General features: G+C 44.3%; 6 non-coding genes across 6 annotated transcripts; 4 read left to right on the forward strand and 2 right to left on the reverse strand.

Moving 5' to 3' along the window:
- Positions 1-3,937: 3,937 nt before the first annotated feature.
- On the reverse strand, positions 3,938-4,011 carry trnat-agu (transfer RNA threonine (anticodon AGU)). The gene has a single exon. It is a non-coding gene; the product is annotated as a tRNA-Thr (tRNA).
- Positions 4,012-9,099: 5,088 nt separating this feature from the next.
- Positions 9,100-9,181, forward strand: trnas-cga (transfer RNA serine (anticodon CGA)). Its single transcript has one exon. It is a non-coding gene; the product is annotated as a tRNA-Ser (tRNA).
- Positions 9,182-12,132: 2,951 nt separating this feature from the next.
- On the reverse strand, positions 12,133-12,205 carry trnar-ucg (transfer RNA arginine (anticodon UCG)). The gene has a single exon. It is a non-coding gene; the product is annotated as a tRNA-Arg (tRNA).
- A 1,170-nt stretch (positions 12,206-13,375) lies between these two features.
- trnan-auu (transfer RNA asparagine (anticodon AUU)) lies at positions 13,376-13,449 on the forward strand. Its single transcript has one exon. It is a non-coding gene; the product is annotated as a tRNA-Asn (tRNA).
- A 6,251-nt stretch (positions 13,450-19,700) lies between these two features.
- Positions 19,701-19,817, forward strand: LOC138232917 (U5 spliceosomal RNA). The gene has a single exon (XR_011187358.1). It is a non-coding gene; the product is annotated as a U5 spliceosomal RNA (small nuclear RNA).
- Positions 19,818-20,047: 230 nt separating this feature from the next.
- LOC138232868 (U4 spliceosomal RNA) lies at positions 20,048-20,189 on the forward strand. Its single transcript, XR_011187310.1, has one exon. It is a non-coding gene; the product is annotated as a U4 spliceosomal RNA (small nuclear RNA).
- Positions 20,190-27,609: the final 7,420 nt, after the last annotated feature.

Raw genomic sequence — 27,609 nt, forward strand, 5'->3', positions numbered from 1 at the left:
ATATACTGTATTCGACGAATCAATGCCCACAGCTTGGCATACAAGGGTTTTGCGGAGGGGTCTTGCCACCTGCCTGAAAAAAAACAGTAAAATGTTTGAGTGCCTATAGAGTTTCTATTTTTATTTTCTTGAGAAAAGTTGATACCATTTCCTGGAAACCCCGTCCCCCATCAGTGCGCGGTGCCCGGGGAAAAATCTGTAGGGGGGCGTCTGAAATTCTGAGCGGGGTGATATTTCGGTTGAAACGGAGCTGTACGGTGCAGCTACCCAAATGAAATCTCGCAGCTATGCCATTGATTAGTGCTTCATGATAGAAGATATCGACTAACAATCTGGTATTTGCGATGAAGTTCAGTTTCACATTTTTCGTCACTCTCACTGGAGAGTATTGCCTGGAGCGAAAAGTACCATAAGCGTTCATTTTTGCAGCTACATGGACGTTCTGAATCGTTAAGAAAAAATGTTGTAAAACCAACAGAAAGCACAGACTGCTATAACTAGTCCTAGTTATATAACGATTTTAAGTATAATGATAAACTACTGCAAGGAATCGGTCCACCTGAGCAAACAGGATCGTAATGTTGACACTCAATAACGACACTGATATGTGCAGTTCCTGGATGGATAGCCCTCCTGCCCATCAAACAGACTGAGTGACTGTTCCTGTCATTTAGTGTTGTCTGACCATTGACAAAGTACAACTATTTTTTTAGGGCGCAAATTAAGTTAGGTAAATCTTTTTGCCCAAAACTGAAGGGGCAACATTCCCCCCTCCCCCCGTGATGCCAAGCCTGTCCCCATCCTATTCCATAATGTCATTATATATAATACCATACAACAGTGACCGATCCTTACTAACTACATGCGTTAAAATTGCACATCAGCTCATAGCAGGGGGCACATAGCCGCGATGTATTATCAATGTTATATTTCAACCATAATATCGACAACATTAATAAACGCATACGTTGAGAAAATATCGAACCCAGCATATTTTCCGGTTATATACCACAATGCATTGCTAGTATTCGTTGGTCACAATTTTGGACACGTTTTTCAAACGTAGAAGTATATCCGCAAATATCTCAGCAATCCTCTTTTGACGAGTAAGTATGAACAATAATAATACTATCTGAATACATACAGATCTTTCTTAATATTATTTTGATTAAAATAGTACTTGAATAAGCAAAAAATGGCACATAAAATAGTGTGAATGGGGAAGATGACACAAAATCGTTTTGCCGTTTCTCTATTCTTATTCTATGTTGTACTTTCAAACTTTGGGTACTCTTTAATTAGGACAGACTTAATTGCTCAACTGCTATGATGCAAGCCAAATTTTATACATTTATTTCAGTTTTGAGCTTAGTAAACCGTTCACTTTTTAGATTATACTAAAGAAGATATTAATCATCATTTATTTGGGAAGTAATATTATATAATTTTCTCCTAGCTGCGGTGCTGAAGTCCCACCCTACATCAACAGAAAAAGAAATAAAGGAGCATGCAATGTGTTACTTGAAGAATGCATATGAAAGGCAGGGGGCCAGGAGATCTGGACACTGAAAATAATAGGTTTTTGGTTCTAACTGTTAGGACAATTAGACAGGGTTTGCAAATAGTGGGAAAAAATCATCTTAACTTCCATTGTAATATTTTTTTTTCTTGGAAATATAGAAGTTGTACATTTTAAAATGTATATTTAAATTAAAAATGTGGTTTTGAGTTAGTGTGTTAATGTAATTAGTTTTGTGTTTGTCATTACTATACTGTATATTGCCATATTACCAGAATTTGTAGCTAAAGTTTAAGACTAGATGTGTTTTTTATGATTATTGCCCATATGTTGATTGTTGATTGATTGTATACAATGTATAATTTGAAATACATATGTTTCAGGTGTGAATGTGTATTTTCAGAATACATTTCTAAATCTAATCATTGGCTTGGTTTACTTGTTTCTACACCTATAAAATCTATCTTTGATGTATAATAGACCTCTACCCATATACGTATAATAGACCTCTAAAGTTATGCGTATAATAGACCTCTAACCATATACGTATAATAGACCTCTAAAGTTATCCGTATAATAGACCTCTAACCATATACGTATAACAGACCTCTAACCATATACGTATAATAGACCTCTAAAGTTATACGTATAACAGACCTCTAACCATATATGTATAATAGTCCTCTAAAGTTATCCGTATAATAGACCTCTAAAGTTATCTGGAACTCCAACCATATATGTATAATAGTCCTCTAAATTTATCCGTATAATAGAACTCCAACCATTTATGTATAATGAACGTCTAAACATAGACGTATAATTGACGTATAACTTTAGACGTATATTAGAATTTCATTCTAGACGAATTGTAGACCACATTTAGACGTATAAGGTAAGCGTTTAATAGACGTATATTATACGTCTTTTGCCCACTGGGTGGGCTCCAGATGCACATGGAAGCAATCAAGTGTTTCATCCGAGCTGTTTCAAAGACTGCCCAAGAGCTTTCCTTTCACAGAGGCGCAACGATTAATGATGGGGGTGCACCCTTCAATGCGCCTTACGACTCTAGGGAGTGATTGAGACGATTCGTAGTGTGTGCTCATTTCTCTCTATTCCCCGTGTTGCAGTGGTAGGATGACGTAAATAACTGCTTTGACACGTAACGGCATTATAATCACGTGCAGGAGCTGAGGGCTTTAGTTTTGTTTCGTTTTCCATGGCGTTCGTAAGCGCGCAAATCAAAGGCAAGTCCTGCGTCTAACACGAACGTAAATGCTTTTGAAAGTGCAGTGTGGTGCAGCTTGTAAAATCCTTGTCCACATTTGTGGTTTGTTGATGTTTGTTCTGTCTGCCAAAGTTGCATTTTGACATCCGGACGGGGGGACTTTATCATTTGAACGTGAAGCCAGCCTTAAACCCTCTGAGGTGTGTCTGTCTGCCGGCACGTATCTTGTGAAAGGTATTTTTTTTTTAACGGAGAGCAACTTTAAAAAGGTATCCGCAGCCACCTCGCAGTCCGTGTTTGATTATAGGAGGAATGCGGCGGCGGCAGGCTCGCTTTTGTCGTGGTCGAGTGGTTAAGGCGATGGGCTCGAAATGCGTTGGGGACTCCCCACGCAGGTTCGAAACCTGCCGACTCTGGCGTCTGCCGCATGTCGCCTGTCGCCTTGTGCCTGCGCGGCAGAGGCGAAGTGCCGCTTCTCCTTTCCTGGTACTATAACAACGCGAAATCGCTTGGCCCCGCTGCCATGGACATCAATTCTTCAGATAACCACACACTTTGCCTTCGCACCTCTGGTGCTCTGCTTATGCCTTTGAAAACCTAATGAATAAAGCTGAAAGAACCGACACGATATGTAGGTGCTGGTAAAGCACGCAGTAAAGAACTGTTAACAGCAAGGGTTTCAGTGGGTTAACTGAGGAGAAGGCGTGATCGCTAATTGTTGACTTTTTATTTGGTGTTAGAAACACTCTTACTGTGCATGACGTGCAACAAATGTAGCCACAGAAATTGCATCACGCTTTCATGTATGCTATTGCAGACACCAACGTTGCCTAGATAGAAAACCGAAATAGCCGTGGGTTTGCTTGCTGGTCTGAAGGATCTCTCTTCGAATCTCTATCATTTGTCAATGGAAGTAAAAGGCGCTGCAATCTCATACGTTCAGAATCAAACCCACAGCTGTTGTTCGACTTTATTTCTTGACTAATTACAACTGAGTGTCGCATGAGCAGTTACATAAACTTGTCTGGTATATTTGAACACAAATGCCGTTCTTCAATTAAAACTAACAGTACATTGTCAGGGACATTCAGTTCTATACAAACAAGAGACAGACAAGAGAATATTTCTACCTTTCATGTGGACTACGTGTTGACTTACTGATCGGAATAATAAGAAGACAGAACAAAAAAAGGCACCGCTGGTATTCGGACCCAGGATCTCCTGTTTACTAGACAGGCGCTTTAACCAACTAAGCCACGGCGCCCCGGGAGCGCTGTCCTTTTGCAGCCACTTGGACACACCACTCAGACACATCTGCATTCGGTGTGTGCTCCGCCTGCTCGCTGAGCAAGTTGCCACCTTTACATACAATAGCAACATCGACACCAAGAAAAAGGATGAGAAATGGCTTTTATCTGGAACTTTTCATGTCCAAGGAACTCAATGTGCTTTCTGTGTACAACAGGGCCACTGAACTCCACACTGGCCACTGAACCACAGCAGTGGCTTGCTGGCTTGATGTCTCCCAAGGAAAATGTTGAAATTGCATGTGGAACAGGAAAATGACTCTCAGGTGCCCATTGCTCATTTTCAGACACATTTATGCAATACTTTCACCATGCGTTGAGCAATAGGGATTAAAGATACCAGAGGTAAGGTTTAAAAGTGATTCTGAGGTGCAACACATCAGCGATACAGCTAGGCATCTGAAATGCAGGGTTTGAGATCCCTTCAGGGAACACCGTACCCGAAAGGTACCAGAAGTCCACTAGTATAAGCATTAAATCACTGTCACCCCTGTTACAATGTGATTGCTACATATCTTCATTTCTTTGGTTTTTAAGGAGTAAGAGTGCAGGGGGTCTAAATCTGCGATCCAGTGTGTTGAAGTATTTCACAACACTACCTATAGCCCGTCTGAAAATAAATCCTCATTCTGATTATTGCCCTGGGCATGTACCAATAAATCACTGAGCATATATATATCTCACTGTGTTGAAGCTAGAGACCTGTATGTAATAATATGATGCTAAAATGTTATTTTCACATATATTAATGTAATAAATGATTGCTTATGCTTTATAAACAAACCTAATTAAAATAAAAGCTTAAGTTTTGTATTTATCTTGTACCATAGAACATGATTTTCTTTGTATTTCAAGCCCACAAAGTGTCCAAATGACGCACTACATGATATAAGGAAGATTATCACATGCATATACTTATTATCTTTCTTATGAAAATGCATTCCTTTCATTACCTTTTACTTTTTAAAATGAACTCAAATTGTGTATAATGTAATAATTTAAGTAGAATAGATTCTAATAATATAATGATCCAGTGTGTTGCACTACTTCACTGCTTCACTGCTCTATGCCGTCTGGAAATAAATCCTCAGACTGCTTACTGCCCTGGGCATGTACCAATAAATTACAGGAGCACATCTATATATCACTGCGTTGAAGCAGGAGACACACAATCACTGCAAACACATCCTAAATACAGTGTTCCATCACCTTTGACCTCATCCAGAACATATCATTTCTTGAAAGGGATTGCTGTCCGAATTCACATCTGAATCCCAAACAGAATCTCTAGTAATATACGATCGTTTGTGAAACATGCAAATGACTGTCTCAGGGGCCCATTCCTCATTGTCAGACACATGTATGCAATGCTTTCACCGTGCATTGAGCAATAGGGATAAAAGACGCCACAGGTAAGGTTAGATGTCATGTTCTATGATCATTTCTTTCAGCATTAGGGACTAAATATACTAAACGTATGATGCTAAAATGTTATTTTCACATATATTAATGTAATAAATGATTGCTTATGCTTTATAAACAAATCTAATTAAAATAAAAGCTTAAGTTTTGTATTTATCTTGTACCATAGAACATGATTTTCTTTGTATTTCAAGCCCACAAAGTGTCCAAATGTTCTATGATCATTTCTTTCAGCATTAGGGACTAAATATACCAAACGTATGATGCTAAAATCCTGAAAAAAGGATGTGCTCCATCTTGTCAGTAGATTGGATTCCAAAACTGATTTGGGTCAATATACATTACCTTTGAAGATAAGGTACAGTCTACTGTAGGGAACCATCAACTTAGAAAGCATTGGCCTTCCCTGGGGGTCAGGTAGGTGCAAAAGATAAACCTTTATCCTATCTTTATATTAAGATAAGTGGCCAAGCAGTATTTTTCCAAGTTTCACCAAGCTCATCATGTTGCCATAGTAGACAAAGTTCTATAAAATGTCAAATAACTTTTAAAAAAAGCATCTTGGTCTTTCAGTACTGTACAAGGTGAATTAAACTGTCCCTGGTAATAAAAAGTAATTAGAAGCATCCCAGAAACTTTATCTCTAGAAACATTAGCTGTTTTATATCATGTAATTTAGTGTGATGTTGTCAGAATTCAAGGACATTATCACACACAGAAATTGGTTCAGTTAAATCTAAAAAACACAGCTAAACATGGGTTTAAATGTAAAATAGAAGTCTTACCTCTTGTCAAAAGATTTAATTCAAGAAGCGATGTAATAAATGATTGCTTATGCTTTATAAACAAATCTAATTAAAATAAAAGCTTAAGTTTTGTATTTATCTTGTACCATAGAACATGATTTTCTTTGTATTTCAAGCCCACAAAGTGTCCAAATGACGCACTACATGATATAAGGAAGATTATCACATGCATATCGGTATTATCTTTCTTACGAAAATGCATTCCTTTCATTACCTTTTACTTTTTAAAATGAACTCAAATTGTGTATAATGTAATAATTTAAATAGAATAGATTCTAATAATATAATGATCCAGTGTGTTGCACTACTTCACTGCTTCACTGCTCTATGCCGTCTGGAAATAAATCCTCAGACTGCTTACTGCCCTGGGCATGTACCAATAAATTACAGGAGCACATCTATATATCACTGCGTTGAAGCAGGAGACACACAATCACTGCAAACACATCCTAAATACAGTGTTCCATCACCTTTGACCTCATCCAGAACATATCATTTCTTGAAAGGGATTGCTGTCCGAATTCACATCTGAATCCCAAACAGAATCTCTAGTAATATACGATCGTTTGTGAAACATGCAAATGACTGTCTCAGGGGCCCATTCCTCATTGTCAGACACATGTATGCAATGCTTTCACCGTGCATTGAGCAATAGGGATAAAAGACGCCACAGGTAAGGTTAGATGTCATGTTCTATGATCATTTCTTTCAGCATTAGGGACTAAATATACTAAACGTATGATGCTAAAATGTTATTTTCACATATATTAATGTAATAAATGATTGCTTATGCTTTATAAACAAATCTAATTAAAATAAAAGCTTAAGTTTTGTATTTATCTTGTACCATAGAACATGATTTTCTTTGTATTTCAAGCCCACAAAGTGTCCAAATGTTCTATGATCATTTCTTTCAGCATTAGGGACTAAATATACCAAACGTATGATGCTAAAATCCTGAAAAAAGGATGTGCTCCATCTTGTCAGTAGATTGGATTCCAAAACTGATTTGGGTCAATATACATTACCTTTGAAGATAAGGTACAGTCTACTGTAGGGAACCATCAACTTAGAAAGCATTGGCCTTCCCTGGGGGTCAGGTAGGTGCAAAAGATAAACCTTTATCCTATCTTTATATTAAGATAAGTGGCCAAGCAGTATTTTTCCAAGTTTCACCAAGCTCATCATGTTGCCATAGTAGACAAAGTTCTATAAAATGTCAAATAACTTTTAAAAAAAGCATCTTGGTCTTTCAGTACTGTACAAGGTGAATTAAACTGTCCCTGGTAATAAAAAGTAATTAGAAGCATCCCAGAAACTTTATCTCTAGAAACATTAGCTGTTTTATATCATGTAATTTAGTGTGATGTTGTCAGAATTCAAGGACATTATCACACACAGAAATTGGTTCAGTTAAATCTAAAAAACACAGCTAAACATGGGTTTAAATGTAAAATAGAAGTCTTACCTCTTGTCAAAAGATTTAATTCAAGAAGCGATGTAATAAATGATTGCTTATGCTTTATAAACAAATCTAATTAAAATAAAAGCTTAAGTTTTGTATTTATCTTGTACCATAGAACATGATTTTCTTTGTATTTCAAGCCCACAAAGTGTCCAAATGACGCACTACATGATATAAGGAAGATTATCACATGCATATCGGTATTATCTTTCTTATGAAAATGCATTCCTTTCATTACCTTTTACTTTTTAAAATTAACTCAAATTGTGTATAATGTAATAATTTAAGTAGAATAGATTCAGGTAGGAAATATAGAGTCATGATGTTTATGGCTGACATCATTTTGGGTGAATTTTAAGCTAAGAAACAAAAACATTTACAATGAAGATACCATTGCTTAATTTTTAATGCCTTTAAAAAATAAATACCTCCTGAGAATAATTTGCCACTCCCAGATCCTTGGTAAGGTACTGTTTGAATCCAATCAGGAGAGGAGCATCCAGGGAGTGCTTTCTATAGAGTCCAGCTTGGGCCACTCTCTTCCGGCCTGCTGATACTTTTTAACTATTCAGGGCCTGTAAGGATATAAAACACCGGTTTAAACATTTTATACCTATAAGACAAATAGAATTTTAGTAAAAAATAGATACATCTGAAAAATAAAAAGTCTTACTGCTGATAGAGTTCTTCAGAGCTCACATCTTCCCCTTCCTTATCCGCTTCTGTTTCAGTTTCTAGAGCAGCCTCTGGCATCTCTTCCTCCTGGACAGCGGCCTCTTGCTCAGGGCCGCTGGAATGCAGGTAGATTCTTTTCAACATGCTTTTACATAATATGTTGTAACAATGATTTCAAAAAGAAACTACAGAAGCCTTACAGATTAAAAATATCTCACCTTGTGCTCATTTCCCTCTATTCCCCGTGTTGCAGTGGTGGGATGACGTAAATTACTGCTTCGACACCTAACGGCATTATAATCAAGTGCAAGAGCTGAGGGCTTTAGTTTTGTTTCGTTTTCCGTGGCGTTCGTAAGCGCGCAAATCAAAGGCAATTCCTGCGTCTAACACGAATGCTTTTGAAAGTGCAATGTGGTGCAGCTTGTAAAATCCTTGTCCACATTTGTGGTTTGTTGATGTTTGTTCTGTCTGCCAAAGTTGCATTTTGACTTCTGGACGGGGAGACTTTATCATTTGAACGTGAAGCCAGCCTTAAACCCTCTGAGGCGTGTCTGTCTGCCGGCACGTATTTTCTGAAAGGTTTTTTTTTTAACGGAGAGCGACTTTGAAAACGTTTCCGCAGCCACCTCGCACTCCGTGTTAGATTATAGGAGGAATGCGGCAGCGGCGAGCTCGCTGTAGTCGTGGCCGAGTGGTTAAGGCGATGGACTCGAAATCCATTGGGGACTCCCCGCGCAGGTTCGAATCCTGCCGACTACGGCGTCTGCCGCACGTCGCTTTGTGCCTGCGCTGAAAAGGCGTAGTGCCGCTTCTCCTTTCCTCGTGCTATAAAAACGCTAAATCGCTTGTCCCCCCTGCCATGGAAATCAATTCTTCAGGTAACCACACACTTTGTGTTCGCACCTCTGGTGCTCTACTTATGCCTTTGAAAACCTAATGAATAAAGCTGAAAGAACCGACACAATATGTAGGTGCTCGTAAAGCACGCAGTAAAGAACTGTTAACAGCAAGGGTTTCAGTGGGTTAACTGAGGAGAAGGCGTGATCGCTAATTGTTGACTTTGTATTTGGTGTTAGAAACACTCTTACTGTGCATGACGTGCAACAAGTGTAGCCACAGAAATTGCATCACGCTTTCATGTATGCTATCGCAGACACCAACGTTGCCTAGATAGAAAACCGAAATAGCCGTGGGTTTGCTTGCTGGTCTGAAGGATCTCTCTTCGAATATCTATCATTTGTCAATGGAAGTAAAAGGCGCTGCAATCTCATACGTTCAGAATCAAACTCGCAGCTGTTGTTCGACTTTATTTCTTGACTAATTACAACTGAGTGTTGCATGAGCAGTTACGTAAACTTGTCTGGTATATTTGAACACAGATGCCGTTCTTCAATTAAAACTAACAGTACATTGTCAGGGACATTCAGTTCTATAAAAACAAGAGACAGACAAGAGAATATTTCTACCTTTCATGTGGACTACGTGTTGACTTACTGATCGGAATAATTGAAAAGTTCGGGTCATAGCCGATGCAGTGCGTGCTAATTAGAACAACAGCAACGCTGAGCTCTCAGCACCGTACTGAGCCCAGGTGTTTTTCTAAAGCTGTCAGGTGCAGTTCATTTACAGTACGCCCCGTGTCTCAACGGTAGGACGGAGTCAAATACTGCCTCGACACGCAACAGCATTATAATAAACCGCAGGACTTGAGGGCTGTTCTCTTTGAATGTTCCAAGGCATTCGTAAGAGCGTAGGTCAAGGGCCATTCGTGCATCTCCTGTAACTCGAGTAAAAATGCTATTCAAAGTGCAGTGACTGAAATCGTCGTCCACATGTCTCCGTTGTTGATTTCTTTCTGTCTAAGAAAGTTCTATTTTCATGTCCGAACGGGGAAACTTTATCATTCCAACTTGAAGCCACCCTTAAGTACTCTGAGGTGTGTGTCTGCTTACACGTATGGCGTAAAAGGTTTCTTAAACGGAGAGCGAACTTGAAAAAAGTTGCCGCCGCCGCCGCCGCCTCGCACTCCCTGTTCGATTGTAGCAAGAAGCCAACAGCTGGCGTATTTACTGTAATCGTGGCCGAGAGGTTAAGGCAACAAACTTGAAATCTGTTTGGGTCTCTCTGCGCAGGTTCAAATCCTGCCGACTACGGTGTCCTTTGCATTTGCTCTCGTGCGTGCATGAAAAAGGACCAGCGCTGTTTTGTTTTCGCTGGGACCTTTAACACTCTAAATCGCCTAGACCCACTGCCTTGGAAATCGATTCTTCAGCACCCACGAGTGACGCTTTGCAGCTGGACGCAGATAACGATGCTTTTCTGCAACGAGCTTTCCAGCTGAATTTTCTCGGCAGCTCCATACTGAACCTGTTCTCCATTGCAACATAGCGGAGGCTCGTCACGTCTATAGCAAGGCTGTGTAGGACCGCATACGCCACAGTGACTTGTACACAGACCACATGAAAGGCAAGCAAAATACAATTTTAAAATTCCAAAGACTCACAAGGTCAGAGGAACAGCGATGATCTGAACTGATCTGTTACAGAAGTCTAGGTTGACCTTTTAGAGCTGTAATTGCATTTTTGTTTAATAGAAGATCAAATCTACTCGCATGTACCAGCACCTTACAGTTTATTGATGTTAATTCTGTTTAAGTAATAAGATTGCTAACGATGTTGGACTTTAGCCGGTGTTTTTTAGAACAAATTGCTTACACTTCTGTAAGGAATACGCAGTACGTGCCTTTGTCAGTCATTGCTCACCATACCTGTAACTTTCTTATCTAACTCACTTCCTCAAATGGTGAAGGTCCACAAACATAAATGAAAAAAAATCCCTTGTTGTAGATGAGGTGCACAAAAAAGCAGCCCCTGATAGTGTATAACACATTTATACTATTGCAGAGACACATGTAACAAATATATATATACTGTTTATATATATGAAACAGAAATAGAAACAGAAACAGGAATCGCTTACACACCTGGAGAATCTCTGTAGGAATATCTAGCATTTATCAATGGAAATAAAAGCTGCTTTAATACAGTGCATGTTCAAACTCAAACCCTCAGCTGCTGTTCTTGTTTGTTTTGGGACAAATTGCAACTGAGCATCGCATGAGCCGTTACGTACCCTTATCTGTTAGGGAATTTCAAGGGAGGAGTTAGGTCAGAATGGGTAGGCTGCAAAACAACAAGTAAAGATTTATTCCAAGATGAAACGTTGTGGCGGTTTTCTTATCTTTTCAGCATGGACTAAACTTTTACGTGTTCCTTATATGCTATATATGTATATATTAGCACCAATGTCGTTCTTAAAAACTAACATGAAATTGTCAGGGACATTCAGCTATATACAAAGACGAGACAGACAAACTAATAATTCTATATTAACGTGGCCTACATATTGACGCAATGATCGAACTAACTGACATGTTCTGATTCAGATTCCCTGCAGTTTATGCCAATTAGAACAATAGCAATGCTGAGTCCTCCCCACCCTACCGAGCACAAATTCAGCTGCTCTCCAGTTCTGTTCTGCATGTTTTTTCATTGCAATTGAGCTCGGAGCTGGAGATGATCTCCATACAGTTCTGTGTTAACTAGCCCGCACTTGCGTGCTAATTTACGGGTTGTGGCAAATGCTTTTCTATAGTTCATATACATGACAGCAACCTGTTACCGAGGAACCTGAGAGGTTTAAAAGCCACACGAGCCAAGCAGGATTCGAACCTACAATCTTCTGATCCGAAGTCAGATGCATTATCCATTACGCCACTGGCCCATAGAACATGTGCTTGCACTCCACCACAGAGAGCTCTACACTGCTACTAGTAGTACACTTCCCCATCTAAATTTTCACAGCAAGAAACTTGTGTTTCCTACTATTTTTATCAGGTTTAAAATATCATCTCCTTAAAAAAGAAAAAGTGTTGATGTGTCGTGCTGAAATTCCGATTGATTTTGAATTCAAAGAAAAAAGGTTTTCTTCCAAAACACCATGAAATTGTCACATCTTGCAGACAATAGGTGTATTCCATGTTGAAAAGAGAAGAAAGAAAACCATGGAGCCTTTTACAGGTGTGAGGCTTCTTCAGGTGTGAGAAGACCTCACAGCCGAAACACTGTGTTTCCGTTCTTCTCTTTTCAGCATGCAATAAACCTATTACTTGTTCCTTTGCAGCCGAGGCATGCTGACGTAGCTACCCAGCTGAACATCTTGCAGACTCTACAGTACTTCTCTCCTGTAGAAGTAAAGCAGGGCTTGCTGGGTGAGCTTTTGCTCCGGTAAATTAGGTCACGTGTCATGTTAAATCACTTCTTCTAAACACAACATTTGCTGGTGCTAGCTTTCCCCATGAAAAGAGACATTTCCCTTACAGTACATGACATATCGTTTTTATTCTATCAATAAGTATAGAAATTAAAAGAAAAAATGGTGTCGCCAAAGAATGGGAGGTGTCAAGGGCATTGAGCTCCTTGGACATGAAAAGTGCCCGATAAATGCCATTTCTCATCATTTCTCTTGGCGTCAGTTCTGCTATTAAATGGGACGGAGGCAACGGGCTCAGAGAGCAGGTTAAGTGCACACCGAACACAGATGTGTCCAAGTGTCTGTAAAAGGGCGGTGCTCTGCTGGCGCTGTTCCCTAGTGGCTTAAAGTGCCTGCCTAGTAAGCAGGCGATCCTGGGTCTGAATACCAGCGGTGCCTCTCTCCGTGTCTTGTTGTGCCGAATGTCTCATTTCAGACAAACATGTACAGCTTGGTTCAGTTTAATGCAAGAATTCATTTCCTTTCTGGAATAACTTGTTTTTGAAGAAATCCATACAGCTTGTGAAAGATGAAATCCATTTCTTGGTTGTCAGTGGAAAAAGATTGCCGGCTGCAAGAAGTGCAAGTGATTGTTTTCTTTGACCATAAACCTGCAAATGTAGGGAGCTCAAGCGGCCGTCAGTCTCTGTGGTGCAATCGGTTAGCGCATTCGGCTATTAACCGGAAGGTTGGTGGTTCAAGCCCACCCAGGGACGCATGTCTCAGTTTTTCCAATGTAAACATCATCACCGCTAAAGAAAATGGCGCAGAAGGCTCCACAGTCGAAACGTTGTGCTTCTTTTCTTCTCTTTTCAGCATGGAGCAAACCTTTGCTTGATCCTTTGCAGCCTACGCATGCTGACACAGCTACCTTTCTCTTAACGCGCCTCAATCATTATTCACCAAAACCATCAGCAGAATGTGTCGCCTTTGTGGTGATGTCACTCCTCTGCTTCACAAATGTCCTTAGTGACGGACCATTTCTTTCTGCCATTTTTCCGGAGCGGTTATTGATTGCTCCATCATTTCCCTCATACTTTCCATCCCTAGATTGAAAAAAAAAAACAGAAACAGGCTGACAGGACGACAATCAAATTGCAAAAACTCATCAAAGCACTCGATAGAGTATTTGAATCCACAAGTAGCTACGAGCAACTTTGTCCTGGCTTGCATGAAAGTCGGAAAATGTCGAAAAGAAAAAGATGGTGGCTTTTTCATATTCGTTCTTTTATTTTTAGTTTGTTGCTTCTTCTGTCCATTGTCCTCCTGCCTGGCTCTTGACCTGTGACTGTTTGAACGCACACAGTAGACTTTCATGCAGGGGATTTGTCCTGAGCCTCTGTGAAAGACCCACCCACCCCCATAAATAACTGCTCTAGAAACACATGAATGCAAAACTAAACCACAGCTTAAAGAGGAGCTTGTCATGACCGCCAGGCAGTTAAGACCAACTCTTAAGCAATCTAATCAGCACCAGCAGCGGGTGATTATTAACAAACGCCGCCGCACGAGTTAACCCACCTGCACACACTCCACCGTGCGGTACGCAGTGCTATTTTTACCATCTTTACCTGCTTCCCGCTGGTATTGAGTCTACTCCTTGAGAGCTCTACCTGGCGTTTTTTCCATTACTTCTTTTATTCTGGATATTGGACTCCCCTTCTGCCTTTTCGACTTTGGACCTCACCTCTCACCTTGGACTGTTTGCCACCAGTGTACTCCCTGGATTACAACTTACCTTACGCCTCTTGACCACGGAACAAAGCAAAGCAGAGCAAAACAAAAAGAACAAACGAAAACCCTCACGTCCCGCACTTGCATATAATGCCGTTACGTGCCCAAGCAGTATTGTACGTCATCCTGGCACTGCACCCCGGGGCGTACGGTATATGGGAACGAGCACACGCCACGAATCGTCTCAAATCACTCCCTACAGCTGTAAGGCGCCTTGAAGCATGCACCCCCAACATTCTTCTTTGCGCATCTGTGAAAGGTAAACTCTTGAGCAAACTCTGAACCAGCTCAAAGGAAACTAATCCGATTAGACGTTACTTTGACTCATCCTTTAAGGGACCCTTGTTAATTGGAGAAATCAATGATTTTGAATGAATTCTGTATGCGTTAAAAGACAGCTATACACTGAAAACATGCAGGACACTTCTCATGATGTTTCCCGAGCCGAAACACAGTGCGTTTTTAAAAGCCATCTGACAAAGCCCGCCCACTGAAAACTGCAGCAGATCGTGTAAAGACGTTCAACTTTGTAACTACTGCACGCACAGGAAGCAGAATAAATTCCTCTTTTCCGGTTTTATTTATGCGAACCATAAATAAACCAAATAAACCAAGTTGCAAGAGGCCCGCACCCACAGCACAAATTGCGCAGCCTAGGCCACCTCCTCGCCCCGCACGCCACCGCCTCCTGCTGGGCCCACTCTTTCGCACACTCACACGCCACACTAACACTCAAAAGTGTGGGCAAAACGAGAAAACGAGCGCGCCGTTTCCTACACATCTGCAGTCGCCATTGCGCATTCGCAGCATGTCCCGGGATGCAATTCGGCCTCATTTGCATAACTCCAGACCGGCAGATCGCCACGCAAGCTCGCGACGTGCGCCTGCCACACACCGAACAAACCTTTTCAGCAATTTCCAAAAAACGGGCCTGCTCGCCTGCCCACAAGGCTCCGTCTCTTACCTGCTCTCCAGAGCCTGCTGCCTTCTGTGCTTTTCTCTCGGCACCGCTGCAGCGCACACAACTCCTGCAGCGGGAGGTGGGAGAAAGTTCCCGCGCTCCGCCGCAGGGAAGGCTCGCTCCGTGCGCACACGTCCTTTCGATGCCAGTCCAACAGTTGCTCTGCATTAGCTGCGTCGGGGCTCCGGCGTGTCGCACCTCACCTCACCTCACCTCACCTCACACTGCCCCCTCCTTGAATGTCTGGCGCTGGGCATGCCCCGCTCTCCTCCGCCTTATCTTATCGCGTGTGAGCACCGACAATGGCCACAATGCCGGGGAATGGCACCTGTAAATTAATTATCTTCTCTTGCAGCCTGAGATCATGTCCTTCTTTTGGCTCCCTCCAGTTCTGATAAAAAATCTCACTCTTAGATGTGTTAATTTTTGCAGAGGAAGCCAAAGAGAACCGATCACAGCACTGCAGAGCTCTGCTAATTGAGGCATTGTCAGAGAGGAGTAGGGTGACGTCATCCATGTATAGAGATGTCTTTACCTCTCCTCCCCCACTTCCAGGCACTGGTATCCCATTAATGGCCTGATCCTGGCGCAAGGCACAGGCTAAGGGCTCCATAGCCAAAACGAATAACAAGGGGGATAATGGGCAGCCCTGCCTCACCCCTGAACAGACTTCAAAGGGGCGTGATCTATTGCCATTAACCATTACTCTGCTGTTGCTACCTGTGTACAGCAGGTTAATCCACTTTCTCATGATGGGGCCAAACTTCATGTGCTCAAGTACCGATGTAAAGTACTGCCGGTTTAGGAGGTCAAAGGCCTTTTCTAGGTCTACACCTAAAATGCACAGAGGGAGGGAGCGATCCTCAGAGTACAGACAGACATCCCTCAACAAGGCCAGGTTGTCGCTCATCAGGCGTCCTGCTATCCCACAAGTCTGTTCTTTCCCTACCAGTGAGGCCACTACATTTTGTAGGCGCAGGAAAAGGGCTTTGGACAGGATCTTAGTGTCCACGCCTAACAGGCTGAGGGGTCTCCAGTTCTTTATGTCATTCTTTGCTCCTTTCTTAAACAAGAGAGAGATAGTGCCTTCTCTTAAGGAGTCAGGCAGCAATTCTGTCTTATAGCTTTCCTCGAATAGGAGCTGTAGCGGATCCTGAAGCAGATCCCAAAAGGTGCAATAAAATTCTTTAGGGAGCCCGTCAGCACCCGGAGTTTTCCCCTTCTGTAAGCTCTCCATAGCCTGTCTCAGCTCTTCTACTGTCAAATCCCTCTCAAGTACTTCCCTATCTTCTTCACTCAAAACGTTTTCTAGCTTTGAGGTAAAAAAATGAATTTCTTCATCCTTTAACTCTGTAGAGCTGCACAGTCTTGAGTAGAAGGCCTCGGTGCAGGAGAGGATAGCACTCGGCTCTGTTCTCTCTCGTCCCTCCTCATCAACTACACTTTCCATGACAGACTTGGAGCCTACCACTTTCCTGAAAAAGAAGCGAGTACACTTCTTATTTTCTTCCAAGAACTGCACTCTGCTTCTTAACAGCACTCCTCGACTACTTTCAACGGCTATGCTCCGGATATCCTTTTTTAAAAGGGTGATATCCTCGAGCACATCGAAGCCACTGTGCAGCATCGTGTAGAGACGCTGCAGCTGCCTCTGTTTCCTGGCTAGCACTCCTCTCCGTCTGGCAGCAGCCTTCCTTCCCTCAGCCATGAAAAAGGCCTTTGTCCTCATCTTCACCTCCTCCCACCACTCTCCTACTGACCCGTACAGACACTGCAAGGACAGCCACTGTGATAGTTTCTCCTTGTAGCGGGATACTACCCCCTCGTTCTCTAGCAGCTTTGTGTTGAGTTTCCAGAGGCCTGGGCCAAAGACAGTCCCGCCCTGGAGTTCCACTCTACACCCTAAAGCCTGATGATCTGAGAAGAAGACAGGCTGAAGAGTGACCCCAACAGCTTTCACTCTCTCTGAGACAAAGCAATAGTCAATTCTGGAGCTGCTATTCCTCCCTGACCATGTATATCCTGCTGTTGTGGGATATATACATCTATATGTGTCTGAGAGTTTAAAGTCTTGAACTAAGTTTTGCAGGGCCAGTGAGCTGGAATCCAATTTTATCGGAGAGCTAGACTGCCTGTCTGTGTGCTCTAAGATACAATTAAAATCCCCTCCCACTATCACGTCTGTGTTACTTAACAATAGGGGAGAGAGTGCCTTGAGTAGCTCCACCCTTCCTCCCACGTCAGTAGGACAATACACATTGATTAGCCGCAGGTTAACGGTGCCCCATTCCACATTCACACACAGCAACCTGCCATCTATGACCCTCTGAATACTTTTCAATTTGAAAGCCCATCCTTTGAAAAGAATGGCCACGCCAGAGGCTCTGTTGTTATTGTCCCCTGACCAAACAGAAGGCCCTTTATCCCACCTATCTTCAAAGCTTTTATACCTCTCTTGATAGGCTAAAGCACACTCCTGCAACATCAACACATCTCCCTCTCTCTGCTGGAGGTAATCAAAGACACACTGGCATTTAACTCTGTCATTGATACCTCTGGTGTTAAGAGAAATTATGTTTAGAGCCATATTACATAAGAAAGTGGAACCAGTCTTTACAAAACACATTTCTCTTCGGTCTCACCAGTTACCTTCTTCTTTTTCTTTTTCTTCTTACCAATTTCCTGCCAGCCATCCTCTGAATGAGCCTTCATCAGGGTGGCAGCAGTAAAAGCATTCACGGAGTCCATTTCAAGGAAGGGGGTAGAAGGAGGGGTGGAGGGGTTCCAGCTGTCCCCATCGCCATGCTCTCCTTCCTCCTCGCTCGGGGAGAAAACAGAGTCATTTTTCCTTTTCCTCAAGTCCAGCTCCTGGGAGCACTGAGGGGAAAGGGGTGGAGCCGATGCACCAGTCTCCTCTTCCCCCTCACCAACCAGCTGTTGCAGATCCTCCGTGATGGACTGGATGGAGGAGAGGAGGGCATCTGTAGCACTTGCAGAGTCTGAGAAAAGCAGCTCCGCTGAATCCTGGGTATCGTCGCTGGACCCGCTCCACCTGGGGGCCCCACACTGGCCCTCGTTCTGAGGAGCAGGAGTGGGGGAGGGGTCCTCGCTGTTCTCGGGGGTTTTCAAACCCTCGTGCTTGTCTGGTGCAGTCTGCGGTTGTGGGGGCGTAGTGGATTTCTCTTCCACCGGCCCCGGAGCCACAGCAGGACTGATCCTGGCTGGAGGCTGAGACTCTTTGTCCAACAAGGGTTCTTTGTTTGACTTGTTGTTTGCTTTGGCTTTTCGGGCCGGTTTGGCTGAAACAAGCACTGCCTCATCCTTTCTCATTTTGAGTTTATTGGCGTAGGTGTGAGGGCAGTTCTTAAAAACGTGTCCTTCCGAGCCACATAAATTGCACTTTGGCAGCATTGAACAGTCAAAGGCTAAATGTCCCTGTTTGCCACAGGTCTTGCAGCATTTCACAGTGCAGGACGATGCCAGGTGTCCCACAGCACCACAGCGCCGACACACCTTTGGTTGTCCCACATAAAAAACATAGCCATTGCAGGCGCCCAGCTGGATTGTAGAGGGCAGGTGCCTTAAGCCTCCATTGACATTGTCCGGTAGCAAGCGAACCTCGAATTTCCTTGCTCCTGTTTTTATACCGTCAACATCTCTAACCTCAGTTCCATGGTGGACGGTGCAGTACTGCTTAAGCCAGGTGTGAATGTCCTCCGTCTTTGCCAGTTCCGAGAACATAACAACATGCACCGTTTTCCTCTCTCTCTGTGTCAGAGGCTGCAAGTTGATCTTCTCAAGGGCAGGAACTTTCCCTCTTTTTGCCTCAAACACATCCACACATTGTTCAAACGGAGAATAGGTAGCAAAAACAACCTCAAATGCTTTCTGACCTGGGAGAGCGAAGATGAAATCCAAGTGCCGAGGTTCAAAGCCAAGTTCCTTCTGTAACACTTTTCTGCTGAACTGCATACGATCCATGAAGAGGTCATCCAAAAGCTCAAAACGTACAGCATTCTTGCGGGATCCAAAGGTTGCCATCTCAAACTGCAAAACAAACACTGCTTCCACAAAACAAGAAAACAATCCAACTACTCCAACTACAGGCTGATCAAGGTATCTCCCCTGCCAGGTAAGCCGAGAGCTGCAGGCGATGAGCCCGGAGCTGAACGGGCCCCACTGGCTCGTTTGTAAGGCCAGGTGCATTGCCAACCACGACCGGCAGGGCAGAGGCCTTGAAGGCAGCCTGGGCTCCTGCAGCTGTCCAGCCACGCACTCTGGTTTCTCTTCATCTCGTACAAATCTTTTGCCTTTTACTAAAGATTTCCATGGAGAGGAGCATGAATGAGTTCCATACAATTTTTGTGCTTCCCTGCCTTCGGGTGGGGCACAGCTGGGCTGGTCAAAGAGAGAAAACAAAACCACTCACAATCGCTCTTATTACGGCGACTGTGGCCGTCTGCTCTGCGAGTCCTCGGTCTCCGCCTGTCTGATTGGCGCTCTTTTCTTTGGGGGGCGGGAAGTGTCCGGCCGCAAATATGAAGCGTTACAGCAACGACATGCCATGAGACGATTGATAACGATTTCCATAGGATCCCCGCGGTTGCCTGGCAACCGTCAGCTTTGCGCAGTGGCAGTATCGTAGCCTGTGAGGTTTAGCTGAGGCGCGATTATTGCTAGTTGAAAACTTTTCCCAATACCCCGCTTCCGCCGGTTTGCAATACAATCGGCGAAAGCAATTTTTGACAGTCTCGTCAGAGACTGAGCAAGGTGTTTAAAGACAGATTTGGTCATGGTGACATCATGGTAGAAAGAAACGAGCTTGTTACGTCTCAACAGAAACGCTCTTTAGCTCTTTCAGCGTTATGCAGAGAACAGCGTCTGTCGAGATCACTTTTGAGTCAGCGCGAAACGCCGTGTGCTGTCAGTTTGATTTCATATTGCTCGTAGCGGCGCCCGGCTTTTGTCTGTCAAATGTTAGGTTGCGCTTCTTCATGCTGCATTGTCGGCATGAGTGGAGCTTTTTAAACGTCTGTATTTACTGCGCCCCATAAGAAATCGTTTGTCCCCATTCAAAAGAGATTGTGCGATGTCCTGCAGCGTTCGCAAAGCAAACATTTGACAGTTTGAAAAGAGGAATTTATTCTGCTTCCTGTGCGTGCAGTAGTTACAAAGTTGAACGTCTTTACACGATCTGCTGCAGTTTTCAGTGGGCGGGCTTTGTCAGATGGCTTGGAAAAACGCACTGTGTTTCGGCTCGGGAAACATCATGAGCAGTGTCCTGCATGTTTTCTGTGTATAGCTGTCTTTTAACGCATACAGAATTCATTCGAAATCATTGATTTCTCCAATTAACAAGGGGCCCTTTTTGAACCTGCCAGAAGCATTCTTTCAATGTAACAGATTTACTCCGGGGAAAGGCAGCATGATATTGAGAGTAGCTCAAGCTTTCAGCACCCGTATCGGACTGCGTGTATGCAGACACTGCTCAGAATCCCCTGTAAGATTCTCCTTCAATTCCGTTTTGCAGTGCTTTAGCTCTTTCAAAAGGCTTCGCTTTGCTAGTCACAATCCAAGGCTCATGACAGCATTTGAAACCAATCGCCACTGCGTTGGCTGGGAATCGAACGCGGGTCAACTGCTTGGAAGGTAGCTATGCTCACCACTATACCACCAACGCACGCCCACAGGCGCCCTGCAGGACACCACCAGAGAATGCTCACAATTTCGGAAGCTGTCTCCGGGACGTGCTGATTCCACACATCCTGAATAAATCATGATATTGTTAGTTGCTGTAGCTAGACGTTCAAATGAGTTTCATGGCCAGATGGACTGTTTCCTCCAGCGGTATAGTATTGCAGTGAGACAGCACGATGCCTGCAAGACTATGTCACGCTAAACGCCACAGATTGTGGTTGTGTTGGACAGTTGGACCCTACAGTTGGACCCTCGTCGACAACCTGAATAGCTTATTCAGAAGCAGTGCTGGACCGGGAACGAACCAGCTTCTTCCCAGGCACAAGAGTGACTTGTGAGGACTCGCGGTCACACTCTGTGCATAGAGACTTTCTATCAGCCAGCCGGACTGCTGGTAGATCCCCTCGGAGCAACGACTGCCCTGCGCGCCGCAGTCAGATTCCTCCGCCCGTCCTACTCCGAGCTGCACCTTGACTGGTTGGCCGGTAGCCAGAGGACGCCGGGACAACACCCATTGGACAACCGCTGGAACAGAGGCTGCAACAGAGCCTGTCAGCTGGTTTGGTGTTCATGCCGGGAAATTCCAAATCCATACACAGTGGATAAGTAAACCCCATGTTCTACATTGCGTCTCGAGAATTTAATTGTACCTCAACACAAGTTGTTATCAATTTAATTCATGAGTAATGTATTTACTTCCGAGTTTAGAGTAACAGTGGGTAATAACACTGATTAGCGATTTGGTAACCGAACGATTTATATTGACATATATTCTCTGTTGTGTATCTCTTTGTGTTTGCATCTCTTCGGGATTATATACCTTGTATATTGATAACCCTCACAGTAAGGTCTGCCACTCGTATCCAGGCAGACTAGTATATGTTTGGTGCACAATTTATATTAATAAATGTATCTAGTGTATTGAACCTCTGTGTGTGCGTTGTTAGTTGTTCTGACGATTGATTTTCTAAAAGCCCCAACAAACAACCTTGTGATTACTGCTACAATTAATAATTGTCTCAGTAAACCCATCAAACCATTACATTTAATGGCGTCCCTGGGTGGGCGAGTTTAGAATGAAATGAGAATCCGCGGCTTCTATACGCGAATACCGGGTGTGCTGATAACTGCGTAAAGAAATCCCCCTGTTTTCTAGCGTTTAGTGTAACGTGTGCTGATTGGAAATCCATCTGCTCGGGTGTCTAGATTCCATACTGTATTTTGGAAAAAGAAAAAAAAAAGTAATACTCTTAAAGTTTCTCTGACGTAATGACAATGGCTGCTAAAATGTCTGAAGTGGAGTCGCTTATAAGTACTATTTCTAGCGACGACAATCCTGGTTACTGGAGTGGTATCGAAAAGTTGAACTTTGATGATATTGAGAAGCTGCAAGTAGATTTAGTAGCTAAGGTAGCGAACCAGCTTAACACAGGAGTGTCTGTGAACGCAGTTCTGGTCCTATCGAGTTTCACCTTAAATCTAGCTAAACAGCTGGAACTGTCTTTGTCCGAGCTGACAAAGTTTCAAAAGCTTCAGGGAACGCTAGAAAGATATAAGGCGGAGCGAGTCGAGTTGTTGGATATAATCAGAGAAAAGAGAGTGAAAAATGAGGAAAGTGAAGACTGACTCAGGGAAGTTTTAGGTAAATTAGATGACTTGTCTGCTAGAGAAACTGCGGCTGAGGTAGCTAGGAGAGACCTGGAAGCGAGCTCGAAAGAAAAAGAAAAAGAAATTGTGAGTTTAAATGAGCTCAGCCAGGAAAGGCAAAAGGAGTCAGATGCTGCCGTACTGGAAGCAAAATAGACTAGATCCCACTTGCATGCCAGCCCACCTAGCAGCCCGGAGCGCTCACCCAGCGCGCCGGGAGGAGGTTTCTCCCGGCCAGGGTCTGTGGTCGGATCGGCATGGGGGAGATCGCTGAGTCCTGCGCGAAACGCAAGGGCGAGTCAATTCAGGCATAGACCCCCTGCTCCTGATCACGGCCGTCTCCCTGCCCGCGGAGAAACCGTAAAAATTAACCTCCACTCCCTGAGGCAGTTAGCCAAAGATGTAGAAAGGTTTGACCCGTCAGTGTCAGGGAATAATGTGGAGACCTACATCGATGAGCTGAGATATACTTTGCAGTTTATGCCCGAAGCGTCCGAACAGGAAAAGGCTATGTAAGTAAGGAAAACTACCAGCCGAGCGGTCCACGAGTGGATGTCTAGACAAGGACCGGAGGTCTGTAATAGCTTTGAGGAGCTGTGTCAGGCAATGATCGGAGAATTTTCGGCTTTTATCGATCCCATAGCTGCCGTGGCTGCTGTGCACCATATTAAGCACGAAAAAGCTGAAGCCCCTCGCGACTATTATCAGAGGCTTAGGCGCACTTATTTTGCAGGGCGGAATGAAGAGGGTTGCGAAGAGAACGTGAATTTCAAAGGTTTATTCATTGCTAATCTGCATCCCTCAGTCAGGAAAATGATTGTGATGCACACTGATGCAAAAGCGATGAAAATGGCTGACATTAGAAGGTTGGCTCAAAAAGCCTGGGGAGCTGAAGTCTCTGCTTCCTCAGAGCGAAAACCTGCTAAAACGGCCGTGTTCGCCACTAAAGCCAGCAGGGTTGACGACTCGCCTCAGCTCGAGGCAGCTGAGGTTCCTGAGCTCGCTAAGCCCCGGCGCAAAATAGGCAGGCAGGACCGCACTAAGCGTCAGAGCCGCCGTGAGCGCTACGGGGAAGGCAAGGGCTCAGGCAGAGTCTATCATAAGACTGGACGAAGGGAGTCGACTGCAGCCCGCCTGGCCAGGCTTGAACAAGCCCTGCCTGAGAGATCAGGACAGGGTAAACCTTCCGCACCGAATGCCAGAAGTGTGAATGAGCTTAGGGGGACCACGCCCCTTCTCACTGGAGGAGGCGGGGATCCGTCCCAAGCCCCTTCCTCAGTCTATCTGATTGGGTGGGAGGGTTCCTGCCTGGAAGAAGGCTGTGACTCTGAGTTGGGCGCTGACCCCGCCCCTGAAGTCAAAGAAAAGGCAGGCTTCCAACAATTCTTAGGGAATCTCAGCCAGAAAGGCAAAGCAAGGCGTATTTATATCAAGGTTTCTCTTGAAAACGTCTTAGATAGAGAAGCACTGATTGACACTGGGGCTGAAATTAGTTTGATGTCAGCCGATCTACTCAGCGAGCTCAAACGAGTAGCGAAAGGAAAAGGCATCAGACTTAAGGTAGAACCGTGTAAAATAGATATTTCCAGCTATACCCAGGATCATGCCAGGATCACACACCGAGTGTGGGTGGCACTTAGGTTCGGGCCAATGAACGTGGTGCATCCTGTTTACATCTCTAGGTTAAAAACAGAGCCACTACTCATTGGCCAAGACCTGCTTGACAGGCTGGAGCCTCTGGTGGACTGCCAGCGTGGAAAATTGTGGGCTCAGGTCAAAAACCCTAAGCCTGTTGCACAGCAAAAAGGGGGATTCAGTGGTTATGCTGTGATCACACAGTGCCCACTGAACACTATAGCTGAGTTGGAGGTTCCTCCTGGTTCCTCTGGACGAGAATAAATGTCTCTTCTTGCTTTCCAAAACTACAGGGAAGTCCTGCCCAGGCCAGCACTCCCACGGTCTCCCAACTACAGGAGCAGTGCTCCGAGCAGCTGCTTGACCCGCCAGGTAAAGCACACCCCCTTTTCATCCCTGAAGAAGAGTGGATCTCCCTGTCCGGTAATGAATGGGAGTCCTTTCTGTGCACCCTGGTACCTCAGGGGGTCCAGGACTACCACCCCATGGTGGTGGGAGGGGGTCCAGGTGGCAGAAGTGCAGGTTGATGATGTAATTCTTAGCCTCAGCTCTGAGAAGTCCATAATCAGTGAAGGTCTGTTCGAGGACCTGTCGCGAAGCTGTCAGGTGACCCTGGTGACGCAGTCACAGGTTCTGTGGTGGGCACCCCCACCTCATAGGTCCATTTGGAGCAAAGGAAGCTGTGTAGCTTCCATCTCCATCGGAAAAAGGAAGTTTGCTCACTACTTCCAGGTAGCACCTCAGCTGACCCATTCGGTCTGCATTGGTGCAGACCTATTGGTTCGACTGGGCGCCCAGCTGGACACAGTAAACAGTGTGCTGTGGAAACGGGTGGACCCAGATGCCCACTCTCTAAGCGGTGACCCCGAGAACATTCGGTCAGGTCAGACGATTCCTCAGGCCTGCCAGGTAGTAAACGAATCGGACCTGATCGTTCCTGCGTCAACAGCAGGGTTTCCGGTACGCCTTGTCCTAAAGAAGGGACAGAGAATGGACGCTGAGATGGTTTTCTTCCAACCATCAGCTCAGTTTATCAGACTGAACCTAGCAGTCTGTTGTACCCCCAGACTGGAACGGAATGGCCGAGCCACCTGCCTGTTGGTGCAGAACATAGCAAAACAAGATGTCAAAATCCCTGCTCGCACTGACATGGGACTGGAATTGACAATAGTTTCTATGATTTCGAACTGGCCATCCCAGTACTGGGGCAGCTCCCTGGTCCCTTGGCTTCATAAAAGCGCCCCTGTAATAAAGAAATTAAATCCAAAATCAAGAGGGCAGTTGCCTACTGAAATACAAGAAGTCATCAATTTTAACCTAGCAACACATTAAAGGCTGCATCTATACAAGTGCGATTCCAGAAATGCTCACCAGATTACGTTTTAAGAAGGAACTGCGCCTCAGGTTCCGCCGAGATCTTAACTCGGATGGCAGGATTCAGAGTCCGGAGTGTGGACTGATGGCGAAGGAGGGTCCACATACTGTGGATCCCTCAGTGATCTTCCGCGTATTCAAACCGCCAGCGTGTGACTCCCCTGTCCCTGTGACCTCATTGCTCTGCTCTTTCCTCTGTGCAGCCGAGCCCGACTCACGGTAAAGTGAAAAAAAAGATGCCCTCAACGTGAGATTTACTCTGGAGCGAGGATAGATGTTACCTTTTTATCATTTAACAGGATGTATGTGATGTGGCGACTACGTTCAATTTTGTATCCTCTTTAAAAGATTAAGGACTGGGGTGAGCGTGATTTACCACCCTTTCAGCTAAGAACCCGACTTGCGCACCGTTTAAGCTGCATAGACTCGGTCGTTTAACTCTTCTCCGTTAGCAGGGTTAAGGTTAAAGAAAAAAAAATAGCTGACTCCTTTTTTTTGCCAGCCGCTAGCGCTGATTAGCAAGGCTTGTATTTCATGTTTTGCAAGTTGCATCCATTTTAAGAAAAACAAGTCGCGTTAAAGACAGGAAATGAATACTTGCATTTAATTAAGTCTAGCCATAGGCGGGGATCTCCTGTTTACTAGACAGGCGCTTTAACCAACTAAGCCACGGCGCCCCAGGAGTGTTGTCCTTTTGCAGCCACTTGGACACACCACTCAGACACATCTGCATTCGGTGTGTGCTCCGCCTGCTCGCTGAGCAAGTTGCCACCTTTACATACAATAGCAACATCGACACCAAGAGAAAGGATGACAAATGGCTTTTATCTGGAACTTTTCATGTCCAAGGAGCTCAATGTGCTTTCTGTGTACAACAGGGCCACTGAACTCCACACTGGCCACTGAACCACAGCAGTGGCTTGCTGGCTTGACATCTCCCAAGGAAAATGTTGAAATCACATGTGGAACAGGAAAATGACCCTCGAGTACGTGGGGAAAAAAAGAAAAAGATCATCTGGAGCGCGCCAACCCATGTCCGGACAGCCCAGTTTCGTCGACAAGGTGGCTGAGTGGTTAAGGTGATGGACTGCTAATCCATTGTGCTCTGCAGGCATGGGTTCGAATCCCATTCTCATCGCTCTCCATGTCTGACATGTGTGCCTGTTCGACATCGGCCCTCCTGTTGTTTGCTCCGGTGCTAGAGCCGTACATTTTCTAGCAGTGGCTGAACATGGTATAGTAGGCCAACGTCGGTATCGAGCAGTGACAGTAACAGTACTTACTGCGCCCCATAAGAAATCGTTTGTCCCTGTTCAAAAGAGATTGTGCGATGTCCTGCGGCGTTCGTAAAGCAAACCTTTGACAGTTTGAAAAGAGGAATTTATTCTGCTTCCTGTGCGTGCAGTAGTTACAAAGTTGAACGTCTTTACACGATCTGCTGCAGTTTTCAGTGGGCGGGCTTTGTCAGATGGCTTGAAAAAACGCACTGTGTTTCGGCTCGGGAAACATCATAAGCAGTGTCCTGCATGTTTTCTGTGTAAAGCTGTCTTTTAACGCATACAGAATTCATTCGAAATCATTGATTTCTCCAATTAACAAGGGTCCCTTTTTGAACCTGCGAGAAGCATTCTTTCAATGTAACAGATTTACTCCGGGGAAAGCCAGCATGACATTAAGAGTAGCTCAAGCTTTCAGCACCCGTATCGGACTGCATGTATGCAGACACCGCTCAGAATCCCCTGTAAGATTCTCCCTCAATTCCGTTTTTCAGTGCTTTAGCTCTTTCAAAAGGCTTCGCTTTGCTAGTCACAGTCCAAGGCTCATGACA

The sequence above is a fragment of the Lepisosteus oculatus genome, unplaced genomic scaffold (genome assembly GCF_040954835.1).
Source record: "Lepisosteus oculatus isolate fLepOcu1 unplaced genomic scaffold, fLepOcu1.hap2 HAP2_SCAFFOLD_64, whole genome shotgun sequence".
NCBI classification, from domain to species: Eukaryota; Metazoa; Chordata; class Actinopteri; order Semionotiformes; family Lepisosteidae; genus Lepisosteus; species Lepisosteus oculatus.